The sequence below is a fragment of the Equus przewalskii genome, chromosome 18, assembly GCF_037783145.1.
Source record: "Equus przewalskii isolate Varuska chromosome 18, EquPr2, whole genome shotgun sequence".
Taxonomy (NCBI): domain Eukaryota; kingdom Metazoa; phylum Chordata; class Mammalia; order Perissodactyla; family Equidae; genus Equus; species Equus przewalskii.
The window spans coordinates 33,069,141-33,094,873 of record NC_091848.1 but is presented as its reverse complement, the minus strand read 5'-3'; the positions used below and the strand labels follow the sequence as shown (position 1 = coordinate 33,094,873).

At 47.4% G+C, this 25,733-nt stretch overlaps 1 long non-coding RNA gene across 1 annotated transcript in view; it reads right to left on the bottom strand.

The window, feature by feature from the left end:
* Window positions 1-25,733, bottom strand: part of LOC103560583 (uncharacterized) — a 45,623-nt gene that overhangs the window by 1,734 nt on the left and 18,156 nt on the right. Inside the window, exon 3 of the long non-coding RNA XR_011529169.1 lies at window positions 595-2,719. This is a non-coding gene — a long non-coding RNA (uncharacterized lncRNA). The remainder of the gene's footprint in view (window positions 1-594; window positions 2,720-25,733) is intronic.

The window sequence follows — 25,733 nt, the reverse complement described above, 5'->3', positions numbered from 1 at the left end:
TGAGTTTTCTCCCCTGTAAGATGAGATTATTCAGATCTACCCTACTTATCTCATAGGATTGTTATAAGCATCAACAGAAATAAGAAATGGTTCCTGGTGAAACCATAAATGTTCTCATCTCTCTCTCTCAGTACTCTGTGTGCATAGTTCCAGGGCAACCAGATGAGTGCCTGGACTGGCTGTACCCATGGGTCAGAGCAAAGGTCACATGTGCTCAAGGGGTCAACACTAAATCAGATTTCACTGGCCACTCTCCATCTGTGTTACCTTTTGCCCTTTTCGTCTTCCCCATCCCTCTATCTTTCTTCCTCCCTCCTTCCTCTCCCTTACGTTCAACAGCTAGCACTTTCTGAGAGGTTATGATGTCCCAGGCACCTTGCTTGGCCGGTGTGAGGGGAGCAGAAGGGCAAGGTGTAAATAACAGGCAGTCCTGAAAGGTAGGGGCACAACACAGGGAAGGGATGTGGTGAGCAGTGCTCTGAGCCAGGTTTGAGCTGTGGGCTCCCAAGTGGCAGTCCTTTGAGATGCACAAGGCTGGAGGAGGGGAGGCTGAACAGGGGAAGTGTTTACTAAGAGTAAGATGTTTGAGCCTACCTTTGAAGAACAGATAATGATTTGCCAAGTCCAGCAGGCCAGGGGAGGGCATGAACAAAGAGCGCATGGGCATGAATCTTGGGCTCCTGGGGCTTTGCTTCTCTGCCCAGGTCCTTAACAGCTCCTTCCCTCTGGTCAGCTCCCACACGCAGCTTCTTTCTAAGCAGGAGGACTCGAAAACTAGAACCAGTTCCTAGAAACACTGTTGCCTGCTCATTGGGGGCAGGGAAATACGACTGTGAAATCAAGGCAGTAATTCTCAATGCTGGCTGTGCTCCAGAATCACCTGTGGTTTGTTTTTGGCTCTGTTTTAATTCCGATTTCCTGGCCTCACCCTTCACGTATTCTGATTCCACAAATCTGGGGTGGGGCCCCTGAAATTGTTATGATCTGCTCTCACAAATTTGGAGGTAGAAATATTGTCGTACCGCCTTTGTTTTTCCAGTTCCTCACTAAAGAGTGCACATGTTCTGTTGCAGGAAGCCCAGCATCCCGTAACGAAGCTTTCCACTAGCTTCACTTTTCTGGGAACCCTAAAGGCTTAGAACTTCCAAAAAGTGAAGGAGCAGCTGTGGGATTGGCTGGGATGAGTCCGGCTTCCATTCCCAGAGGGGCGAGAATGGACGATGAGCAGACCACTACTTATCTTCCCTGTGCCTCGCTTTTCTTATCTGCAAAATGGGAATAAAACCAGTTCCCACCTCGTCAGATTGTGGTGAAGACTAAAAGAGCACAGAGAACATAATAGACATAGTAAGTTCTCAGTAAATTATGGTTATTGTTATTGAGGCAGCAGTGCATAATGGTTAAGGATGTGGGCTCTGGAGCCAGACTGCCTGGTTCACAGCCTGGCAGCAACTCTCTAACTGTATAACCTCCTTGCCTTGATTTCTTTCTCTGTACAATGGGGGTGATAATGACTCCCTGACAGAACTGCTATTAATTGTTATTAAATGAATGAATAAGTGTAAGGCACTTAGATCAATGCTGGGCAAATAACACCAAAGAAATATTATCACTACTTCTGCTGTGACTTCCCGCTGCCCCATGGTGTCACTGTTGGACACTGGTCCTACCTCATCCTCAGCTGGTGCCCACCAGATGCTCCCGGCAGCCTTTCATGCCCAGCTGTGGCCCTTGGAGAAGGGACCACCACCTCCCCCTTTGCTGACCTTGGCCAAGGGGACCCTGACATGGTCTCCTCATGTAGCAGTTCACCTCCGCAGCCTCCTCCCAGGACACTGGCTGGCCCCGGATGCTGATTCAGACTCAGTTCCAGCCCCACAAGCTGGTGGAGCCAGAATCTCCACTCTCCTCTTCTCACCCCAGAGATGCACCCTGGGGTCCGCAGCTTTTCTTTGACCATCCTTGGAGCCTAAAGGGTCTGAGTACATCCCTTTTGCCAGACAGTGAGGCTACTCTTTTAAAGGAAGTTACCAGGGTCAGTCCTGAGGTCTCCACAGCCCGCTTTGTTCAGAAGGCTCGCTCTCCTCTGTGGCACCTCATTGGGGAGATTTCCAGAGAGAACACCTGGTACCAACACGTACCCTTTGGGTGGAACCACTGCCGGCAATTCCAAGGTGGTTTTTTGCTTCTTAGAGAAGAGGGGGAAGAAACCCACACATCTCATCTCTGCTTGGAAACCATATTATGTGTGAGTTTTAAAAACCCCACAGATGATTCTAATATGCAGCCCAGGTAGACAATCACTGCAGTAAAAAGCCTGAGACCCGATGGTTATTAAAACTCATCTGTGCACGTGGGAGGCCGTGTGCTTCTTCCCCGGAGCCTGCCATCCCTCAGAACATCTTGATCCTAGAATATTGGAGCTAAACCAGTCCTTAGAGATCAGCTGGCTCAATGATTCCCAAACTCAGTGTGCAGCAGATCCCTGGCGTGGTCTGCTTGTCACAGGTTCTCAAGTCTTGCTGATTCAGTAGGTCTTGGGGTAGAGGAGTGGGGAGGAACCCCAAATCCTAAGGAGATGCAATGGGAAGGGACTCATGGGGAGAGCAAGGGCAAAGTGGGTGAGGGCTGCCCACACAGTGGTTCCTGAGCAGGGAGTTATGTGAGGCGAGGGTGACATCTTGGGTAGGATCAGACGTGAGGGAGTTGTCATCAGAACCTGGAAACAAAGTGTTCTCAAAGTTAAATCTCAAATCTCTTGCCAAATAATAGATCCCCTATCTGGCCCTCAGGGCGTAGTTTCAGTTGGAAGAAAACTTATGTCCCAAGCAGGAATCCCACTCAGAACCGTCCGTGGGAGCGGAGGTGAGCCCCTGGGAAAGCAAGCTGGGAAGACAATTGCTACCCATGGTCAGCGAGGAAAGCCTTAGGCTCCGATGACCTCATGGCTCTTTTCTGTCGCCGGTGACTGGACACTCCCTTCCCCTCTCTGCCCACCTCCACCCACAGGCATATCAGATAGATGACCGCATGAGCACAGGGGAAAAGTGTTCCCCTTCGATAACACACGTTCTCACGTGCTGCTGCCGCCACCAGCCTCATCTCCCAAATGTCCCGGGATGTCAGGCTGAGCAAGCCCGAGAGGTTCAGCAGGAGCGCTCTCTCCCTGGAGATGCAGGAATTTTTGACAAGTTTTCTAAGGGCAAATGCCTGGTCTCACCTTGAATTCTTTGTGTGAAACATTTAGTGCAGACAGCTCAAGTCACATTTGCCCCCTGGCTCACGGCACGTGGTTTTGCTTTTCTGAGCAGTGTTCACTGTGAGAGGTAAAAGAATATTTCCCTCTCTCCCCGGAGGAGTCAGCAAGGCAGCCTGTCCAGCCACGAGGCAGTAATTGCTGAATCAAACTGGGTTCTCATGCTACCGCCTCCAGAGCCCTCATCTCCGAAGTCGCTCCCGTCTCCCTGCATTCCGGCAGTGCCCCTGAGGTGTCTCCTTACCCCCGCAAGAACTCAGTGAGTGAAAAAGAACTCCAGTCACGCGCCCGGAGCCTGCTGGGTATCAGCGTTCCCAACGTAACGCCAGAGGTTCACCAGAAAAAGTCCTTTCCCCACATTATCATGTTCTCAAACCTCTGACCGCTCCCCAACCTCCCCTGGCCGCCCACTTGGCTAAATATTTGGGAGCTGAAACAATAGCCTTACTGAAGCAGTGGTGGGCAATTACTGGGAAGTCACGTGATTGTCCGAATTGAACCAATTTGTCAAAGACCATTTTCCTTTCACTCATCACCTCCCCCACACCCCCCTCCCCCCGCCCCCCGATAAGATAGGGTCCCCAGAGCACAATAATCCTTTCCTGAGATACAATGCAGAGGCTCCTGAGAAAAGAAACAAAAGTGAGGCTAATTTTGGCTTTTCTGAGACTAAAGAAAAGCAGGCAGGCAGGCCCTGTCCTGCTCAAGGAAGCCAGGGTGGGCCCCACTTCATTGCTCCAGGGTATCTGCTCAGATCACCAGGGGATTTGGAGAACAATGCAGGCGCGGGGGGATGGGGATGGGAACAGAGTCTTGGCCCTGGCTGGGGTGACCTAAGCTTCGTCCAGGCTCTGAAGAGGTCTCTAAAATGACAGCCCGTGGCTTCAGACTTGAATTGTTTTGGCTATAAACTCCTCACCACTGCTCCCCAACTAAGTGATTAATGAGGTGAGATTCAGGGATTCCTTACAGAGCCAGCAGTGGTCCTCATGCTCTCAGGGCTTTGTGAAGCCCCTGCGGTTCTAGGCTCATGTTGGTGTGCATCTGCGCTGTTTCCTACAGAGACGGTCCTCAGCTTTCCTTTGATTCTCAAAGAGATCTGCCATCCAAAAAAGAAGTGCACCTCTAGGAGGAGTGGCCCCCCAGCAGTGCTCCTGTCCCTTATGGCAATGCTGGTCACATTTCAATGTGCATTAGAACTAGCTGGGTGTCCTGTTAGAATGTAGATTCTGATTCAATAGGGCTGAGTGGGGGTCGAGAGTCTGCGTTTCTGACAAGCTCAAGGTGATAGGATGCTGCTGGTCCAGGGACCACACTTTTGAGTAGCAAAACTTGATGGCAAGCTGTGCTCCTCACGCCCCCAGCCTGGATCATGGCCACAGCCTCCTAACCGATCTCTAGTCTGCGATCCCTATGGCCAGCAAGTGACCTCAAGGCACAATTCTAATCGCATTCTTCCCCCTCCTTAAAACCTCCTGTATCTCCCACAGCCTCTGTGTTAAATAAAGACACCTCAGGGTCCATAAACAAGAGGCTCCGTGCTTTGTCTTTGTCCCATCTTTGCTCCCATTGTATCGCTCTATGAGCGCTTAATTCCATTCATGCTGGACTGTGTAAGAGCAAGGACCGGTGGGGAGTCAAACCAGTGTCTGAATCCTGTTTGTGCCATTTGCTTGCTTTGTGACAATCTGAACTTCAGTTTCTTCATAAGTAGAGTGGGAATAAAAATACCTAGCTCATGGAGTTATCAGTAAATGAGACCGTGTGTGGAAAGCCTACATATGGCAAATGCTCAACAAGCAGTAGCTGCTGTGACTGAATCATAATAGGCCCCAACGTTTCCACTTGTCACAAGATCCCCTGCTTGGATTATTCTCGCAGTTCCCCTTCTCTGCCTGTCTCAAATGCCACCTCTTCCTCAAATCCTTCCTGTTCCCCCGCAGTCACCGTCCAGTCTCTCACCTCAATTGTAGCACTGTGGGTGACCTCTCTCTATACCCTGCCAACAGCAGCGCCCAGCCTGGTTTTGGGCACATATTAATCATAGTCACTAGAAAAGTTTTATGAAATTGAATTGTGTTCTTATTTCTTTTTGTTGCGTATGTATAATACATACCCGTAACACCTACTCCTTAGCTACAATGAATATATATGTATTATCCTATAATTGGAGAGGTTTCTTTGGTTATTTCTGGCCCCCCCCAATTAATTTAATCCTCAGTAATATTTATTACTTTTGTCCTGACGAGTTGCAGATCTCAAAAGAGTATGGGATTAGCATGGGCATTACCTTATATTGGAATCACAATTCATTCAACAAATATTTAGGAGCATCTTTCATGTACCAGGCACAATAAATGATAGTAGCAAAGATCATCACATTTGGTTGGCGACAGCCCAGGTGCATGTAGCCTTCCTTATGGAGGTGTTGGCTCTGGGACAGCTTCTCCCACTCAAGAGAGGACAAGGTCTATGGTGAGGGCTCCCTCTTGTAAGCTCCATTGTATGCCCTGGGGCCTCGCTCTGTAAGCCCCATTGTATGCCCTCAGGGAGCCCATAAATACTAGAGACGTGCCACTGTAGACCCACGCAAGGATCCCTTGAAGCTATTTTCCAACTCTGAAGTGGTTTGGACAAAATATTCTAATTCTCTGAAAAACACGTCCATTGAGTATTTGTACTCCCATCCAACCCTTAATTCCTTCATAATAAAGGCCCTCACTCAAGCAGTCTTTCCAGCTTATAAGAATCTTGCACACACGTTAATGAGACTGATCTTTGCCACAACCTTGAGAGGGAGGCAGGGCAGGACTCTAGATCCGTGTTTTGAAGGTGAGATGCCGAAAGCTCTGAGGAATTAAGATACGTCCCCAAGGTCCTGTAGCAAGTAAATCAAACACTCAAAACCTGAATCCAGATCTGCTGACTATTGGTCCAGCAATTCATTCTATTGTGACAGGGTCTTGGGTCTCTTAGCTGGGAAAAGATAAAGCAGGATCTCAGAACAACCCCCTGCTATTTACTCTCAGTGCACTTCCTGAACGGGAGGAGGGGGCCAGGTGAGGTCTGACAGCTGTGGGAGACAGAGGGCGGGAGGGAGTGTAGTCCTTCCAAGTGTCAATGAGCAGGAGGGGAAGCTCAAACTTAGAAGATGGGCCTTAGACTCCTGGCCTTTCTCCCTTGGTCTGAACTCTGCAGACAGCCGTCAAGCCTAATGGAACTTCTTGGTCCTCTGGGGAAGAACCTGGTCTTGGCCACATGGGGGTAGGCAGGGAGGCCACCGCCAGGCATCCATCTCAGAGGACAAGGGAGCTGAAGTGGGAGCAGATTTTCTTGGTGGATGTGACTTTCTGTGGCTACTTCCCATGAGTTGTTCCTCAACTTGTAGTAAAGCTGTATTTAGTGGGAACTAGGGGTCCACAGTCCAGCTTGATAGCAGCGCCTGTGATTAGTGGGATCACCAAGGGGAAAGGGACTCTCAGAAAATAAGCCAGTGTGGGGTCCAACTTCCCTCCCCATGTGGAGATGTCCCTCTCTTGCTTTCATTAGGAACAGGGATGACTTTTATTGAGGAAAGCCAAGAGTTTCCATAGATGGGGAAGATATAGAGATATCTATAAGTCACTTATAGGAACTTTTCTTTTTCTTTTTTTTTTTTTGAGGAAGATTAGCTCTGAGCTAACATCTGCTGCCAATCCTCCTTTTTTTTGCTGAGGAAGACTGTCCCTGAGCTAACATCCATGCCCATCTTCCTCTACTTTATATGTGGGATACCTGCCACAGCATGGCTTGGCAAGCAATGCCATATCCGCACCTGGGATCCGAACCGGCGAACCCCAGGCAGTCAAAGCGGAACGTGTGCACTTAACTGCTGCGCCACCGGGCTGGCCCCAAGGAACTTTTCAAAGATTGAAGTTCACAAGTTTCGAGGTACAGTCCCAGCTCTGCTGCCAGCTAAGAGGGTGTTTGGGTCAGTGTGGAGACTGAGCCTCTCTCTGCTGAGAGCTGTAAACCACGAAGGGTTAAGTGATTTCAGCCTTGGAATGCACATTCGCATCACCTGGGGGAGGTTTTTAAAAAATACCTAGGCAGGGGTCTCACCCTCAGATTCCTATTCAGTTGGTCTGGGTGAAGCAGGGGGGTGGTATTTTTTACAAGCTCCCCTAGGTGATTTATTGCATAGTCAAGATGAAAAAACAGAATAGGTTAATCTCTGAGCTCTCCTGAAGAGCTGGGCAAGAACTCAGGTGTCCATCTGCTCCACATGCCACAATGCGTCATGTGGCCACCCCAGCCTTTAGACTTAAGGCCATGAAAGACCATAGAGTAGACAGCACTCTCCAGAGACCACTGGTCAAGTCCTTCATTTTAAAGTGGCAGTCCCCCTGGGGAGAGATGTGTTCTAGGCACACAGCAAGGCAGATCAAGCAGGTGTCTGGGCATCCAGCCTCCAAGCTAGTGGCTTATCTCAATGCCCCACAGCGCTGGAGGAAGCCAGAGGAATTACTGGAGAGCAAAATAACACTATTGCCCAAAGTGTCCCTGGTAAGTCTTTCAGCTAATGGTGTTTTGGAGTTCAGTGGATGTTGACTCATTCCTCCTGCACTTAACAACTGTGTGTCCAAGCCCCAGAGAAGTGGGTTGTTATATGCAGAGATGAAGAAACTACACGTGGAAGGGTAGAGACTTACCCTGGTCACACAGCACAATAATAACAGAGGTTATTATAATAATTATAATAATAGCAGAGCCTATTATTGTGTAATAGAAACAGAAGCCTTTGTTTTCCTGGGGGGAATCTCTTCCTAGTCACCACGTGCAGAAGCAGCTGTTCAGACGCAGCAGGTCTCAGCTGCAGTGAGCTCCCTTGAGAACAGGGCACACCTGTTTAAGGGGCTCCTGCCCTCTCCACGTCCCAGGAGAAGAGAGCACATTCTAGGCAACACTTCTCTAGTGGGGCAGCTCTGCACTGTGCTTTTGGCACCTCAGTATCTCTCACATGTTTACCAAGCCCTTTCACATCTTGTCCACTGGTTTCCCTGCCCTTGTGTTCAGGCGTGAGCTTTCTCGGCTGTCCCCAGCTACATCATTTGATCCGGAAAGGCCACATGGCAGGAAAGCTCCCACCAGGGGTGGAGGAGTGATGAGAAGGAAAAATGTGAGCCTCTCCGTTGTCCTGTGGGTCAGTAGAACAGCTGCGGACATGCTCTGGCATTAAACCACAGTGTGCCAAATTGGAAACTCCTGCGGGCTCCTGCATAGCGTTGCATATCCGCACACATATGAATGTACAGCTTTCTGTTTACATAGGGTGAGAGGCTATTTTCATCCAAATCCACGATGTCATGCAGATTTCTCTTTAGCTTTGCTCAGTGGAGAATCCCGTTTGAAGCCCTGTTGTAGTTTCACTACCTCTTCCCGCTCAGCTCTGAATTCATTAGCAGCCACAGACAATGTGCCTCCGGAAGCTCTGCATCCCATAGACATGGAGTAAGCAAAGAGTTTGTCCAGCCCAGCAAAGGGGCTTAGTGTGGCTTTGCTTTCAAGGTCCCAGCTGATGCTTCCCTTTCAGGAAACTATAATCTCTCCACCTATGGAAGCTTATTTGGGTTGATGAAAAATCTGATAGACAAGGGAGCACCATCTATAGACTCCCTGGCTGGAATAGCCAGGACTGGACCCCATCAGTTAGGCTTGGGTCTCTGCCAGCTGCCTGCCCTTCAGCACTCTGTTGGTACTACCTTGATCTGGCTTTAACTGACCTCTGTCATGTCAGTTGTAGCAGCAAACCTCCAAGTTGGCCCCTGATGATCCTTGTCTCTTGGTATTCACACCCTGTATAGTCGTCTCCCACAATGAAGAGGGCTGATCCACGACATCAGTAGGATATTGAAGACCTTATGGTGTTTGGCTTCCTAGGTGACAGCACTAACAAAATTTGCAGCTTCCACCTTGGGCCATTGCATTGCTCACAATTGCCACATTGTGAGGACATTTAACCAACACTGTGGAGAGACCATGTAGGGAAGAACAAACTTCCAGCATGAACTTGCCGGGCACATGAATGGACTATGTCTGGAAGGAGATCCTCCAGTCCCCAGTTAAGCCTTCAGATGATTCTAGCTCCTCAGTATTTGAGTCTTTAGCTGAGGAGGCCCCAGTCGTCATGGGGCAGAGATAAGCTGTCCCCAGTGTGTCTTGTCTGAATTCTTGACCCACAAAAGTAATGGGGTAACAAATCATTGTTATTTTCTGCCACTCAGTTGTGGGTGTGATTTGTGACCCAGCAATAGATGACTCCAGTCTAGTTGTGTATGGATATGAGCCATCACAAAATTGTATCTGCAAAGCTCATGCCGCTTTATAAAGCAATCATCCAAAGCTGGATTCTTCTATACCTACCTCCTAAATTGCATTCAGGTAGTCCTGAGTATTCATAATAGAGGTGGGTCCTCCACTGGCCAGTACCAAGAAAGGCTCAAATGCACCTTGCTCTTGGAGGGGACCACACAGAGTCCACTAAAGGGACCCTCCCTTGAACAAGCATTCGACACGCCCCACTCCTCCCACGAAACCTATCTTAGCCCCTGGGAATCTGACTTTGGTCTCTACCGCTCCTTTACAATCATCCCCTCCTCAGTCGTCAGTGGTCGCCTCATCTCTAAGTCCAGAAGCCTAAGTCTGATTCTCCAGGACCTTCTTGATTAATCCTCCTTTGACTTCCCTGATAGCAACCTCCCCTTGTCCCTCTTTGGTTCACCTACTGCTTCCTCTATTTTGCTGACAAATCTTCTCCCTCAATCCCTTTTCATGCTGGTTCCTCTCAAGAATCAGCCTTTTTCCCTTTCTGACTAAAGAGAAATAGGCTGCCTTGGGAGTTTCCTGCTCCTGTAGGTGTTAGTAGATACAGAGAGACCATCTAGCAGGGGTGGTGGGGGAGAGATAACAGCAGTGGTCTCTGAGGCACGATTCAACACTGCAAATCTGTAATTAATGAAAGACTTAGATGCCAAGATCATTTTAAGAATATTCAGAACTAGGACTATTATAATCCCAGAAGTCAAACTCGTCGTAGAGAGTCAAAGCTGGGCAGCATCTTTGAGATCATCTACCTGGTCTCATCTGCTCTAAAATTTCAACTCTCCCTGTAGAGATGACTCCCATTGTTTTCTCAGAACTAGACCTGTTTTCCAAAACTGGTCCCAAGTTCCTTCCAGGAATGTATAAGTGCCCCTACGTGAATCCCACGGCTCGCACACCCAGGCTGGCTAAATCAGATACACTCTCTTCTCCTCGAAACCTATTCATTTCCTGACTTCCTTATCTAAGTTAAGCACACTCTCCTCTGGTCGGTCTCCAAGGTAAAACCTTGGAATCATTCTCATCTCTTTCCCCTGTCCTCCAAATCTATATTTTATCAGTTTCTAAGACTTATCCCTTCTTTCTCCTTAAGGTCCTTCTCATTCTTCCCTCTGGATTAGTCAGGTTTTCCAGAGAAACAGAGCCAATTAACTATATATATGATTTATTATAAGGATTTAGTTCACATTATTATCGAGGCTGGCAAGTCCCAAGATCCGGAAGGTGGAGACCAGGAGAGTCCATGGTTTAGTTTCAATCAGAACCAGGAGAACCAATGGTGTAGTTCCTGTTCGAAGGCTCGCAAGCTTGACACCCAGGAAGAGCCAATGTTTCATTTGGATCTAAAGGCATGCGAAAATTCAATGTCCCAGTCTGAAGGCAATCAGGGAGGTAGAATGCTCTCTGACTTGTGGGAGAGTCAGACCTTTTGTTCTCTTCAGGCCTTTGACTGATTGGATGAGGCCCACCCACATCAAACAGGGCAATCTGGTTTACTTAGTCTACTGATTTAAATGTTACTCTCATCCAAAAACATCCTCACAGAAATGCTCAGAATAATGTACACCCCATGCCCCAGGCGAGTTGACATAAAATTAACCATCACATCCTCCTACGCATCCCCACAGCCTCTGCCCTAGTCTGGGCCTGTATTAATTTGCTACTCCTGCCACCACTCTTAGCTTCTCAGCCTGTGACTAGGCTCAAGTCCCAGCAAGCTCCAAGTGAGGCACCAAGTGTGACCCATGAGGAGATACAGCACACTCCAAAAAAGCTGAATGCTTTTTCCAATTTATACATATAGAAATTTGGGGAATATGTATAGAATGGATCCTAAAAGTTTAGGATTATGGCGGAAGGAATATAAAGTTGAATCAGACAGGATTTGTTGATTTGGGCCTGCTCAGGAGAGATCTTGAATTCAATGTTTTAGATTGAGGGGTTAGAAAGGTCTCTAACAGTTTGGTTGGTTGTCTAAAACACGGCCCCAAAGCTGGCCTACCCAAACGGAAGTTAAATGCCAGAACTGCTTTGGAATATTGTAGAGGAAGGTATCCAACAGCTTAGGGAGACTGGCGTGTTAGAGTGGATTTATCTTGTAAGACCTGCTCACCAACTTCAGGAGGGTCAAGAGGACACACCTTTCACCATGACTGTGAGGAATAAATTTGTGAGGGAGTCCTCAGCATCCTTGAAGAGCTCCATGGTAACTTCCTCTGCAGGTCAAAAGTTACAGTAGGAACGGCAACAACCAAAGTGGGATCCCTAATGCAATGGGGGTAATGGAATCCCAGAATGGCAGGGACCAAGGGACAGCACTGAATCACCAAAGACAAGATGGGTGTGGTTACCATAATAGTCAACTGTGCCAAAGCATTAATCACAATAGTCTGACTTGCAGAGACCTATGGCATTGGCTAGTAGATCATGGTCCCTTTGGGGAAGGCTGAGAGAAAGAGGCACAGTATAAAATGTGGGCAGTGTAGCAGGGTCCTTTCTCAAGGATATCTGGACTCCACTTCATTCAACAGGCTCTTGGTCTATAAACAGGCTCAAGTCTGGGAATTGAAGGACCATCATGACTCTGTTTTGGTGACCCAAGATATATTCTGTTTACTCAAACTAGAACTCTTATATTTATACAGAAGTAAGAATCTATGCTGATATACAGGCTGTGGTCAGTGGTTTGGCTGGATGATCAGGGTCTTGGCAGGAACATTATTGAAAAGTTGGTGACAAGGAGGTCTGGGGAAGAGATAAGTGTGTAGACCACTCTGAATGGGCAAAAGATGTGAAGATATTTGTGTCCCGTGTGGATGCTCACCAAAAGGTAGCCTCAGTAGAGGGGAAATTTAATAATCAAGTGCATGGGATGACCTATTGTGTGGTTCTGGTCAACTTCTTTCCTTGGTCAGTCCTGTCATTGCCCATTGGGCTCATGAACAAAGTGGGAATGGTGGCAGCGATGGAGGTTATGCATGGGCTCAGTAACATAGACTTCCACTCACCAATGCTGACCTGGCTACAGCCACTGCTGAGTGCCCAATCTGCCAGCAGTAGAGACCAACACTGAGATTCGTATATGCCCCTGGGGTTATCGGCTAGCTACCTGGTACCAAATCGATTACATTGGACCGTTTCCCTCATAGAAGGGCCAGCACTTTGTTCTTACTGGACTAGCCACTTAGCCTGGATATGGATTTGCCTTCTCTGCACACAATGATTCTGCCAAAACCACCATCTGTACAATTTACAGACACAAGAGGGGACTGGGACCTGGAGATTTCTGATAAGAGCACTGATAACTTGGAAAACAGGGTGGGGAGATGCAGGAACTCCAAGGGCTAAAAGAGAAAGAGGGAACATGAGAAGGGAGAGAAGGGCTAATGTTAGGAGAGGAAGGGACATCGACACGGTTGTAGGGGAGGGCAGTAGGCCTTGTTCAGGACAAAAGGACAAGGTCTGAGAAAAGGGACTCAAGGCCTGACTTCCCACACTCCTGACTCTACATGCTTTGCATTCATCACGGGAACTTTGAATGAGGAACTGCTGAGCCTTGTTCAGGTTCTGAGATCTAAGTAGGAAGAGAGAGATCCCCTCCTCCAAGATCAGCCTCAGGAGCTAGAACCACCCTCATGGAGGCTGCCAGCGGGGCAATGAAGAGGACAAAAGGAAAGTGCCTTTTGCAAGCCCTTTGCAAAGTGACCTAGAGCGTGGAACAGCGTTCCAGGGTTCCAGATTTCAGTTCTGCTGAGACACACCTTTTAAATGCTCTTTCTGACTAAAGGGAAATGGGCTTCTTGTCCCTGTAGGTGTTGGTAGATACAGGGTGACCACCTATAGGGGTGGTGTGGGAGGGATGCAAGCAGTGGACCCTGAGGCACTATTCAACAATATAATTCTATAGCTAGTGAAAGACTTCAATACTGAGATAACTTTAAGCATATTCGGGACCATGGCTATGAGACACTCTATTATAATCTCAGAGTTAAAACTCATCATAGAGAATCAGAGCTGGGCAGGATCTTCAAAATGATCTTGTCTAACCTCCCTCCTCCCCCTTTTACATAAATGAAAAAATCAAGGCCCTGAGAGCAGTGACTAACTCAAGTCATACAGCTAAAAAGTGGAAGATGGGGGCTAGAAGCCGGCACTTGTAGACACGTTCCATCTCTCAGCATCTTTGCTGGTCTCATTATCAAATTTGCCCAGCAATATCTGGAAACTTGCCAGGAAATAAATAACGGGAACAATTAAACCTTGACAAATGACAGCTTCTTCAAATATCTTCTAAACACAAAGAAATATGAGGAACTCAACAGCTGAAACTCCTTGATAGCATCAAGGAAAAGGAGTCATTTCACATAAATCTCAGAGATGATGTCATCCAAACACACAAGCGGTTAGTGGAAGTTGCAACTCATTACAAAGGAAATGATTCTTATAAATAGTTCTGATCTGGAGATACTGTTTGGCGTCTTCAAATCATAGATTCATGAAATAGGAAGACCTATCATAGGGGTCATCTGATCTCGTGCACGCCGACACTGCAAATATTGGGCAGGGTTAATGCTACTCTCAACTCTGTGTTTCCATGGCACTTTCTCCAGCCACATCTCCAGCACTTTGCACATTAAATATACCAAATCAAATGGAAGGTTTTTTTCCCTAATTATAAAATAGGGTTTTTTCCCCTAATTATAAAATAAACATGCTCCATGTAAAATTTCAAATACTACAGAGAAGTATAAAAAAGATTTACCAGAAATCTCACCACCCAGAGGTAACTGTTGTTAGCCTGTCAATGAATATCGTTCAATTATTTCTCCATACACATACGTTTACACTTGCACATCCACATTTCTGTAAAATTGGGACTAGAGGATAAATGTATTCTTCTTTTCAGTTAACTATTTGCATAGGTCTAATTTTCATTGTAATGGCTGCATGATAAACCTTAATATCCTGTGTGAGCAAACCTTAGTATGCTACATGAATAAATGTTAATTTGGTCAGCCAGATTGTGGCTGATAGATTAGTTGTTCCCAGTTTTTTACTAACTTGGGGGGTTATTTCCTCCTTTAGGGAGAGATGTCATCTTGGTCACCCTTGGGAGGGTGAATCATCTCTGGAAACTGAAAGTAGCTTGCTTCCTCCACAGTGGTGAGGGCGGCTATGGCAGGGCTAAGGCTCCCTGGAAAGTGAGTGGGTGGGTGGGAGGTGCTACTGTTCTCTAGGAGAGGGACTAAAAAGGGGCCTTTGGTTTGCTGGAGAAGTTGTCATACTCTAGGGGCAGGCCTCAAGTTGAGGTCAATGGCTGGAGCCCATCTGACCATGGCTGACTTCCAGGGCAGCTGGCAAACCTGCCCCTATAGTGCCCACAGAAATAGTCAGAACTGAGGACTTGACCAGCCTCTGGTCTAGGACTCAGCTCACCCAGCCAAGCTGCTGCTCTGTGACCAGGACTCCACTCCCGGCCCCAGCAAGAGACATGGCTGACTAATTCCTTGGTCACTAAATGAGGCCAAAACATCATCCACTTCTGAGCTTTGGGTACAGATTACTTAACCAACTGCTACTCTGTCACAACCCTTCCCCTGACAGTTATAGTAAGAGACACCACCATCAATTAATTCCAGTGGGTGCTATATAAGGTAGGGACTGGCGGATGTAGCACCCACCCACATCTGGGGACAACATGGGATACAAAAGTACCACCACCACTACCTCCAGCTGAGGAAGAGGGGAGATGACAGTGCACTAAAGGGTACCTTTCTACATCTGTCTTTACATATTTATCCAATTATCTCCTTAATATCAACTCCTCTAAGTGGAATTGCTGGGTCTGTGGGAAGATGCTAAACAAATCTTGCAGTAATGCTGGGTGGTGCCTGGGAAGGACCAGCTGGCCAACTGCTGAGAAACTTCACAGGGTAGCAACATATTATGGAAGTAGCCATTGTCCAGGGTCTGACCTTGAAGGTTCAGAAACTTGATCCCATTAGGGCTTCAAAGTTAATGGGACTCAGAAAGCTGACTCACTGGAGGAGACTGGAGGGGGTTAAAGCAGAATGCCGAATGATTAATTTAGAATGAGGTGTATAAACACCAGGTGAAGCGGGCATTGGGGTCAGCCTGACCAGCCTGTTCTTCCTCACCGTGGGAAGTCAGCATGGGAATAAGTCACAATCAGAAGGTTAATGGAGCAAGGAGAGTTGGATATACACCTCTCAGGTGACCATGGCTGCAAAGGCAAGTCAGGTGAGTTGTGAGTATGGAAACTGCTCTGTGGCTAAGGCGACTCCCAAGCCATTTTCTGTGTAGACTTCCTTCTATCTGGCAGCCTCTGGGAGCTTGGGGACTAAGTTTTCTTGTAGATAGAGAGAGTGCGGATGGCTCAAATGACACCAGAGGGCCCTATCTTTTTTTTTTTTTTTAGCCCTGAGCTAACATCTGTGTCAATCTATCTCCACTTTATATGTGGGTCACTGCCACAGCATGGCTGATGAGTGGCGGAGGTCCCCGCCCAGGATCTACACCCACAAACCTGGGCTGCCAAAGCGGAGCGCACTAAACTTAGCCTCTATGCCATGGGGCTGGCCCTGCTATTTTTTTAAATAGCCTATCCATATCTCACTTTTCTATTCATCTATTCATTTTTTCGCTCATGCAACAAATGATGGTTGGGCACTGTTCAGGTCCTGGAGAGATGGTAGTGAGGGAAATAGACAAATTCCTCCTCCCATGGAGCTCACATTCAAGTGGGAGAAAGACGATAGAAATATAATCAAATAAATGCACAATAATCAAATAAATGCACAATAATCAAAACAAAGACACCACTAAATAAATACGACAATCGCTAGCTGCAAAAACCTCTATGCAAGATATTAGATGGCAATATTTGCTGTGAACGAAAATTAAGCAGGGTAAGGAGTTAAAGACTGAGAGAACAGAAGTGGGGAATAATTTTTATAGGGTGATCAGGGACAACCTTTCTGATAAGGTGACATTTGGACAAAGACCAAATATATACAGATCTCTGGGGGAGAGCATTCCCAGTGGAGGGAAAGCACACGCAAAGGCTCTGAGGCTAGAGCCTGCCTGGAAGAGCAAAGAGATCAACATGGCTGGAGTGTATAAGCAAGGGCAAGAAGTGGCAGGAAAGGGGGTCAGAGAAGCAATGGAGCCGGGGAATCAGAGGGCGTTTCAGGCCTCCCTGGTAAAAATTGGACTTTCTTCTGATTGATATGGAAACTACCAAAGGGTCAAACTTACCTCTTATAAGGAGTCTGGTTACTGAGTGGTAAATAAACTGATTATTCTGAGGTGTCAAAAATAGAGCCATTGAGCATTAGGAAAAGGACCTTGGAGATTGAGATGCCTGCTACCCAGAGTGTGGCCCATAGACCAGAAGGATTGGCATCACCTGGAGCTTATTAGACATGAGGAATCTGGGGCCCCACTCCAGACCCCCCCCAATCAGAATCTGCCTTTAACAAGATCCCCAGGTGATCTATGTCCACGTGGTGTGAGAAGCACTGATCTAGTCCAACCTCTTCATTTCACAAGTGGTGAAACCATGTGTCAGTCTGCAGAATTGACTTGCTTATGATCACATGGTTGAATTCATAACAGGGCCAAGGTTAGGGCCTGGGTCTCCTGACTCTGGAGAGCCCACTTTCCATGGCCTCACATGGTCATGAGGCAAATAGATTATAATATCCATTCATTCGGTCAATCAGTCAATAATTCACTCACTCACTCATCACTAAGGCACCATCCCATAATCATCTACGATCATCTCACTAGAGATTTTTACCCTTTAAGAACTCAAGAGCAAGTTAAGAGAAACTGATAAAAGACTAGGCTACTCTAACTTAATTGACTACCTATACTGATTTTTAAAAAAATTCTCCCATATGTGATACAGGCCTCAGTTGCAATATTTTTCCCGACCCATCTCATCATCTGCTGAGATTTGCTAGAAATGCCCAGGATGTTTAGGTGTGGTGCCCCCTGAAATATTTCTTCCTCCAGGAGGGTGGGAAAAAGCACAAATTTCATTGTCTTCTAAAGCAGAAAAATCCCCTATGGCCTGAAGCAACTAAAAAAATGTCTCTCTGTGGGTACCACCCGAGGATCTTGGAGATTAGACATAGAAACCCAGGTCATGTCCCAAAAGGGAAGAGTCAAGATAGGAAGGACTCTATTTTAAGAGATTGATAGGGTGAATGGCTGGAAGTTTCTACAATGGAAAAAACAGGTGGGGTTATCATCTCTGTCATTGCTATTATGGTTGTTGTTATCAAAAACTTGTAAATAGTGCTCTTAAATTATTGTCTCTATGAAACAATAAAGGAGATAAGGGAGACTTCTGTGTGCATTTGCAAACCCAAAGAGAATACTGCTATTCACCAGTAGCTTTGCCTTAAGAAAAGTGGCCCAGCAATGACTGTTGGGATCCAGGCAATCCCAGGGGCAGGGCTAGGTGTGTTATTTGAGAACCGAAGAGGGTCAGAGGGCCCTTTAAAGAAACGGTTCCAGCAGAGCAGGAAGAGCGCTTCTAAGGGAGAAAACCCACTCTCTAGGAGGGTATTTGAGCTGTTCAGGTGATAGATGGCAGGAGAGAGGGGAGGGGAGGGAGGGAGGATTGGATGGGAGACAGTGAATTTAGACTTCCATGATAGGGCGGAAAGGAGGGCCTGAGGATGTCTCTGAAAGATCAAGCCCAAGGGATTGAGGGATTTGTGGGTTAGCTGGTGAGTTACTCGATTTCTGTATTAACCAGGGTTGTTAGCACTAGCTGCTGCCCACCCTTCTCCACTCCTCATCTCAATGTTCAGCACGACAAAGGCTTATTTATCTCTCACTCCTTATAGTACGATGTGGTGGCACCGGTGGGGTGGTGCTCCCGTACAGCTGTCTTCCAGAAACATAGGCATCCTGGCTGGGCCCATCTGGTGACTTGACCATCTTGGAATCCTTTGCTTTCAGTCAGTTGGACAGAAGAGAGAGTGAAGCTTTTCCTTCACCACCATGAACTGAAAGTGACCCATAGCTTTCACTTTTGCTTCTTTTGGTGAAGATGTGGTCCCATCCAGCCTCCAGGGCTGGGAAACCTAGTTAAGCCGAGGGCCCAGGAAGTGAGCTTGGCTGGGGAACATGGCCAACGCTCTGCCACAGGATGGACTCACATGAAGCAGGGAAGGCCGTGCTGCCCACTCCTTGTGTGGCTGCTCCGTGAGCTGGCCCATTGGCAGGGAGCTTGCCCTGTTAGGAGTGAGGAGCTAGTGGGAACCTTGAGTGGAAGGGAGTTTCCTTTGGTGCCTGCTCACACCAAGTCACATCCCGCTGCCCTGTCTGGACCATCTGGACCATCTCTGGTTACCGTTAGGGTTGGAGGTTGCCAGGGACCAATGTGGCTCTGGCAATCCCCTCTTGTAAACGGCAGAGCCCTGTCCTTTGTTGTTTATGGTGGTCAGGCTGCACACTTTTAATGTTCCTTCCAGCGCTGAGATTTAATAACAAACATGCAGGGGCTTTGGGTCCTCACCCTGTCTCTCCCAGTACCTTCTCCTGTGATCTCGGGGGAGTCCCTGCTGCCTGGGCCTTGCTTCCCTAGCTGCAAAGGGAGTGGGTTGGCCCAGATGACCTTTAAAGCTCTTTCCTGAGAGTCTACTTCCCCTTAGGGACTAGCTTGAACCAGCCCATTTCCACCTCTCCTGAGCCCTTGGAAAGGAATGAGGCCTGAAAAACCTGGAGTTGCTGCCAGGATCTCTGGCCCTGCCTGGTCCTGTCCCTAACTGCATAGCAAAGCCAGGGGCTACTTCAACTGGCCAGCTGCTGGCATTCAGCAGCTGGCAACCATCCCAAAAAAGCAGGACCGGAACGGGTAGAGAGAGACCCCAGGGGCCTGTGCCATGGCCAGAGGTCAGATTTCAAGGCAGCAAAGTGTTCTGCCTGCCTGGAACTCTATGAGATGAGGCTGGGAGCATCCATAGACGTGAGGCCAAGTGCATCAGTCAGGGGCCCAGCAGGCAACAGATGCACACTCAAAAGTGTTTAACTGAGGAGAAGCGGGGAGAATAAGAGCTTAATGAAGGGATTGTTTACAAAGGTGTGGCCAGAGTTAAGGAACCAGCACAGAATGGTGTGGTCCCCAGGGACTAGCACCAGGTCTGAGGGGCAGAGAGGAGGAAATGGTGCGGCTGGAGCCTGTGAGAGCTAGAGTCTCAGGAGAGGGGCCTCCCACAGGAGCCAGAGCTGAAGAGGAATGACCACTGCCAGAAGCTCAGGAAGGCAGAGAACAAGCAGCGTGGATGGAGTGGGATGGAGCTGGGAATAAATACGTCACCTTGGAATCTCTTGCCAGTGCCTCCCATTGGTCAAACCCAACTGGAAGCCAGAGGAACAGGGAGGCTGGGGATGCAGTTAGAGAGAACCCAGGGGGCACAGAGCAGGGCCGGGAATGGATGGGGAAGCCCTCGGAGAATAACGAGGACACGTATCCCAGTCTCACCGGGTCTTTCTCCCCATCTCTGTGAGAAGAGTTGGAATGGCCTGGACTGGGTGGTACACTCCCACTGAAATTCCCAGCCACACGGGTGACGACGGCAATAATAATGAAGATGGTGAAGGTAGTTATCTTGTTTATATAACCATGTACTCCTGCAATCATATCCCGTTACCTGGAGCATCTTTCACTGCATCTGAAGGAGCCATGTCAAATTCTCTGCATCTTTCATTTGACCTTTCTTTTAGATACAGATCTGGACCCTGTTCCGCCTCTTTCCTGCATGGTAACCCTAGCTGCTCTGTCAGTCCTGTGGGAGTTGGAAGAGTGGGATAAATTTAGACCAGAGAGTTATTGTGCGGGAGCCAATATTTAAATACTTGATTTTTAACGTGGCCTTGACCTCTGTGCCTTGCATAAACGCATATTCCTTGTCCTTAGCCTGACCAGCTTCTCAGTCTCTCGTCCCCATGCTCATGTGTGTCTCCCTGCCCCCAGCGGCTATGAATAGTTGGTGTGTACACTGAGCCTGGGTGTCGGGCTGTAATCAGTTCCCACTCTGTCAGATACCATCACTGTCAAAACAAAGTCAGCTATGTGAAAACCCTCACCGTTCCTCCTGCCTCCTTTTGGAATGCACTGTTTGGACTGAAAGTACAAAGCAGCAATTTATAAGCATGAGTTGGTACAGAAAACAAGGCACGAAACCAAGAAAATGAATATGACATGGTATAGCATGAAATTCAGAACTGTAAACAGGGTGACAGAGATGGAATCAGGAATAAGATGATGTTTCAAGATTAACATACATGAGCCATAAGGCCCACGAAACCAGACCTTAGGTATTTCTTTTATTTCTCTGCACAGCCAAGTTCACTATGGAATTACTGTCAACAGATTATTCTCCTCTAACATTTTTAAAAGTCTTTAAACAAATATGTTTGTGCATTGGCCATGTTTTTTTAGAACTATTAAAACAGGAAAAATATATAGAAAGATTTGTTTTTTACCCTGTAGTATAGTGTACTGTTTTCAAATGGTGGGTCACAATCCATTAACAGGTCATGAAATTAATTTAATGGACTATGGTCAGTATTATTTTTTAATTTTTTTTTAATAAACTTATTTTTCATTAACCATATTTGTGGACAGCCATCCATCTCAGTAGATACAGAATTCCCTTGGCGATTTTTTTTTTAAAGATTGGCACTTGAGCTAACATCTGTTGCCAATCTTTTTTTCTTTTTCCTTCTTCTCATTCTCCCCAAAGCCCCCCCAGTACATGGTTGCATATTCTAGTTGTGAGTGCCTCTGGTTGTGCTATGTGGGATGCTGCCTCAGCGTGGCCTGATGAGCGGTGCCATGTCTGCACCCAGGATCCGAACGCACGAAACCCTGAGCCACCGAAGCGGAGTGCGCAAACTTAACCACTCGGCCACTCGGCCGGCCCCGGTCAGTATTTTTGAAAAATGGAATAGCGTTAGAATCAAATGTACCCACAACTAGAAGGACCTGCAACTAAGATATACAGCTGTGTACAGGGGGTTTTGGAGAAATAAAGCAGGAAAAAAAAAAAGATTGGCAACAGTTGTTAGCCCAGGTGCCAATCTTTAAAAAAAAAAAGAATCAAATGTAAGCATCAGAGTATATTACCACGATAAAGTTGAGTATTGGATAATACGCACAGACAAACACGTGCTTGGCGCTGACTTAGGGTGAGCTCTTCACCACGGGCCTCAGTTTTTTAGGGTTGGCTGCGTGTCAGGGCACTTGGACACATGTTCCAGCATAGCTATTCATCTTGAAGTGGCCTCCTCTGGACAGTTGTCCCCCTGGCCATGGTATCCCCATGTGTAAAGTGATACACTTGGACTGAATAAACCCTAAGAGCCTTTTGATCCCCCCATTTAACATGTATTTATTAAGTACATTGTAGGTGCTGAGCACTGGGAATTTAGCAGCAAACAAACAAGGACCTTGCCCCCACTGAGTTAATATTCTGGTGGGGGGATGGCAGGCAATAAATAAACAAATGAATAGATAAAATGCTGAGTGGTGAGCCAGCCCTGATGGACTAGCGGTTAAAGTTCAGCGCGTTCCGGTTCAGTTCCCAGGCGAGGGACCACACCTCTCATCTGTCAGTAGCCATGCTGTGGCGCTGGCTCACATGGAAGAAGTGGAAGAACTTACAACTATACACAACTATGTACTAGGGCTTTGAAGGGGGAGAAAAGGAGGAAGATTGGCAACAGAGGTTAGTTCAGGGCGAATCTTGTGCAAAAAAAAATGCTGAGTGGTAATAAATGCAATGAAGAAAAAGGAAGCAGCATATGGGGCCTAGAGGGCACTGAAGGGTGGGGATCCCATTTTAGACTGGAGTGGCACATTAAGAAAGAAAGTGAAGGGATCAAACCACACATATCTGGGGAAGAGTGAACTCTGCTGAGGCTGAAAAGTGCTTGCCGAAGAGCAGCAGGGTGAGCCAGGGGTGGGGCAGGAGAGCGGGTCAGAGGGAAGCGGGCAGGACCAGTGGGAAAGAGGCCTGTGGAGGGTTTTGACCTGGTCTGACTCATGTTGTAAAAGGATCCCCATAGACCATAAAAGGTTATTTGGGAGGCTTATAGAAGGGAAAGAATGATATCTTGCTCTCGAACGGCAAAGAGAGAGGAGGTGAGAGAGATTCTGAATATATTTTGAGGGTAAAGGAAGTAGGATTTGCTGATGATTTATATATGAAGTAAGGGAGAAAGAGGAATATAAGATGAATTCAAGGTTTGAGGCCTGAGCAGCTGGAAACAGGAAGTTTCGATTTGTGGAAATAGTGAAGAGGACGGGGGAAAAGGCTTTGGGGAAGGGAGGGTGAGTGAAATGGGAGGCGGGGGACGCTGATTGACCCAAGCGGCTACACACGTCATGCACGTGAAATCTGAATCTGGAGGGGGCATTTGAGAGTAATCAGCACACGATGCTGCAGAAAGTCACAGGGCCGGCTCAGGTGACCTAGGCAGCGAGTAGAACAGAGATGAGAAGAGGCCCCAGGCCTGATCCCTGGGCGCCTGCAACACAGAGAGGCCGGAAGATGAGAAAGAACCAGCAAACACGATGTGACTCTGTGACTCTTTTCGGAAGAGGTTGCTAAATGAGAAGAGGAAAATCTGAAAAATGTGGTTTTTGTTTTGAAATAATTAGCATGACTCTCCTACCAATCATTGCTAAAATTAGCATTCCTAATTACAACATTGGTAGCGTCTTGTACCAAGCTAGGTGGAGGAAGGAAAAGTCTATTGATTGACTCAGGGCTCCTTCCAGTTTCTTGGGGCTGTGAAAAGATTAGGTAAATTAGATCTTATTTGCTTTCAGCCATCGATTCAGACGGGAGGAACTTGATCCCCAGCCGCCCCGTGCTCTGCATGGGCCCTGCAGATGGATTTCCCCAGTCTGCCCCAGTCAACGTCATCTCCATTTCAAAGCGTAATTGCAGAGCCAAATGCTGAGCTCTCCGGGGGAATTTCTTTCTGTGAAGGCAAGAGAGACCAGCCTCATGATGAAGCCCTCAGCACAGGCCTTGCCAGCGCTTTCTCGGGCTTCAGGACTAACTCTCTAACCAGGAGCAGAAAAATCTTCAAGTTGAAGAGAATTGAATGCAAGCCACGGCTTAGTAAAAGTTGTCCTCTCGAAAAAGGCTTCCAAACTGCGATGTTCAGCAAAACGTAGGGTGTTGCAGGGTGTGTCTTTCTGCTGGTGCTGGATTTCAGCTGCAATTTCTATCAACCGTTTGGAGGCGGCAACAGTTGGAAGGTCATGGTGGCCACCGTGAGATTAGAGAGGAGAGCGGCAGACTGCTAAATTAGGAGCAGCCACAAAAGGAACTAGCAATTTTGGCACCTCAGGAAAACTTCCTAAACTTCCCGCACCACCATTGTCCTCTGCCCGTTGGGTTCCCTTCCTCCCCCAGGCAACAAATTGTCTGATTCTATTGTGACTTCTCCGGGCAGCCAAGCCAGGACCCCATGCGTTCCAGGAACTGTCCCCTGGGCCTTCACCCTCCCTCTCTTCACCCTCTTTGCCCTTAGAGTTTAGAACTCCTGAAATAATGACCGCTGGCCTGTGAGACGGTTGGCTCGATTCAGAGGCTCAGTGTGGTTAAACATTGTCTGAGTCCGGAGTGAAGACCTGCCGAACATTCCTCAGCCTCTGAGAGTGTACTTGTCAGCTGAGCAGATGGGCAGGCTGCCCTTTTGTCCTCCCAGCTCTGCTCTCCTAATCACCAGGGTGGAAAGAGGGGAGGGGAAGAGACCAGCACTGGGCCCCATCTACAGCGCAACAGAAAGTCTGTTTTTGTTCCTGGCTGCACTACCCTGCTCATACTAGGTATTATTTTTAAAAGTCCTTTCCTAGTTTCCTGTTGCTTGTAGTACAGCGACTAACCTTGGTGGCCTCTCGCTCAAAGCTTCACAACGTTTAGACTTTCTACAGTAGTCAACCGCACCCTCTTAAATATCGCCTGTGTGTGTGCTCACGTGCGCACGCGTGTACACACACGCACGCATTCTAACATTCTATTCATTATGGCCACAAGGTCTTCACCCCCAAAGTCTTCCCACATCTCTGGGCTTTTGTCCAAGTCTTTCCCTTGTCCCTTGGCTTTCAGATCCATCTTCCCAAACCCTAAATTACTCTGTTCTCTGGATTGGCAGAGCACTTTATAATATGACTTGCCACAGTCTGCATAGCCCTCAAGCTAGCCGTGTGTATTCCTGTCCCCACCTTCCCCCTCCAATGCCTGTGCACACAGGAGGCTGAGCTCTTTGAGGGCAAATTAGCACTGGTGACAGTCACAAGGCTGGGGCTCAGGCACCAAATTAAAGAAGACTTTGCTAATTCAAAATGGTACCAGGCTAGCAGCTCCCATTGTAGTTTCTCCTAAGTTTCTGTATGAATACTCCAAAAAAAGACGAAACTTGACATGTTTGAAAACAAAGAAAAAAACGGCCTGTGGCCTTGGACTTGGCCATTTCAAATGCCCTCCAACTATGGTACCAGAGGTGGTGGCCAGAGACCTGATCAGGGCAGCTACCTCAGCACAGCCTTAGAAAGGTACATCCCTCTCCACTCTTTGACTCAGCAATTCTCTTGCTAGGATTTATCTTAAGGAACAACTAAGTGTGCTGATAAAGATTTAACCACAAAGGAAAAATAGGAACAAATTACGTGCCCAACAGAAAGGGTAGGCTGAAAAATTGGGATAAATCTGTGTGAGAGTGTACTGTACCTCCAAGGAAAATTGTATTCTAAAGCTATGTTTTTTGACATGAAAAGATGTTCACGGTTTATTATTAAATGAAAAAAGTTCAAGTTACAAAGAAGAATACATTATCATCTAATTTTTATAATAAAAACCTACCGTAGTTATGTGCAGAGGTTAAAGGCTGGAAGGGTATATGTCAAAATGTTAACAGTGGTTATCTCTGGGTAATGGAGTTATGGCTAATATTTACTTGCTTCTTTTGGCCTATTAGTTTGTTTCTACAATGAACATGTGTTTCTTCATTACTACATAGAGGGGCATGAAATAGAGAAGCAACAGAAAGCTGTGGATAG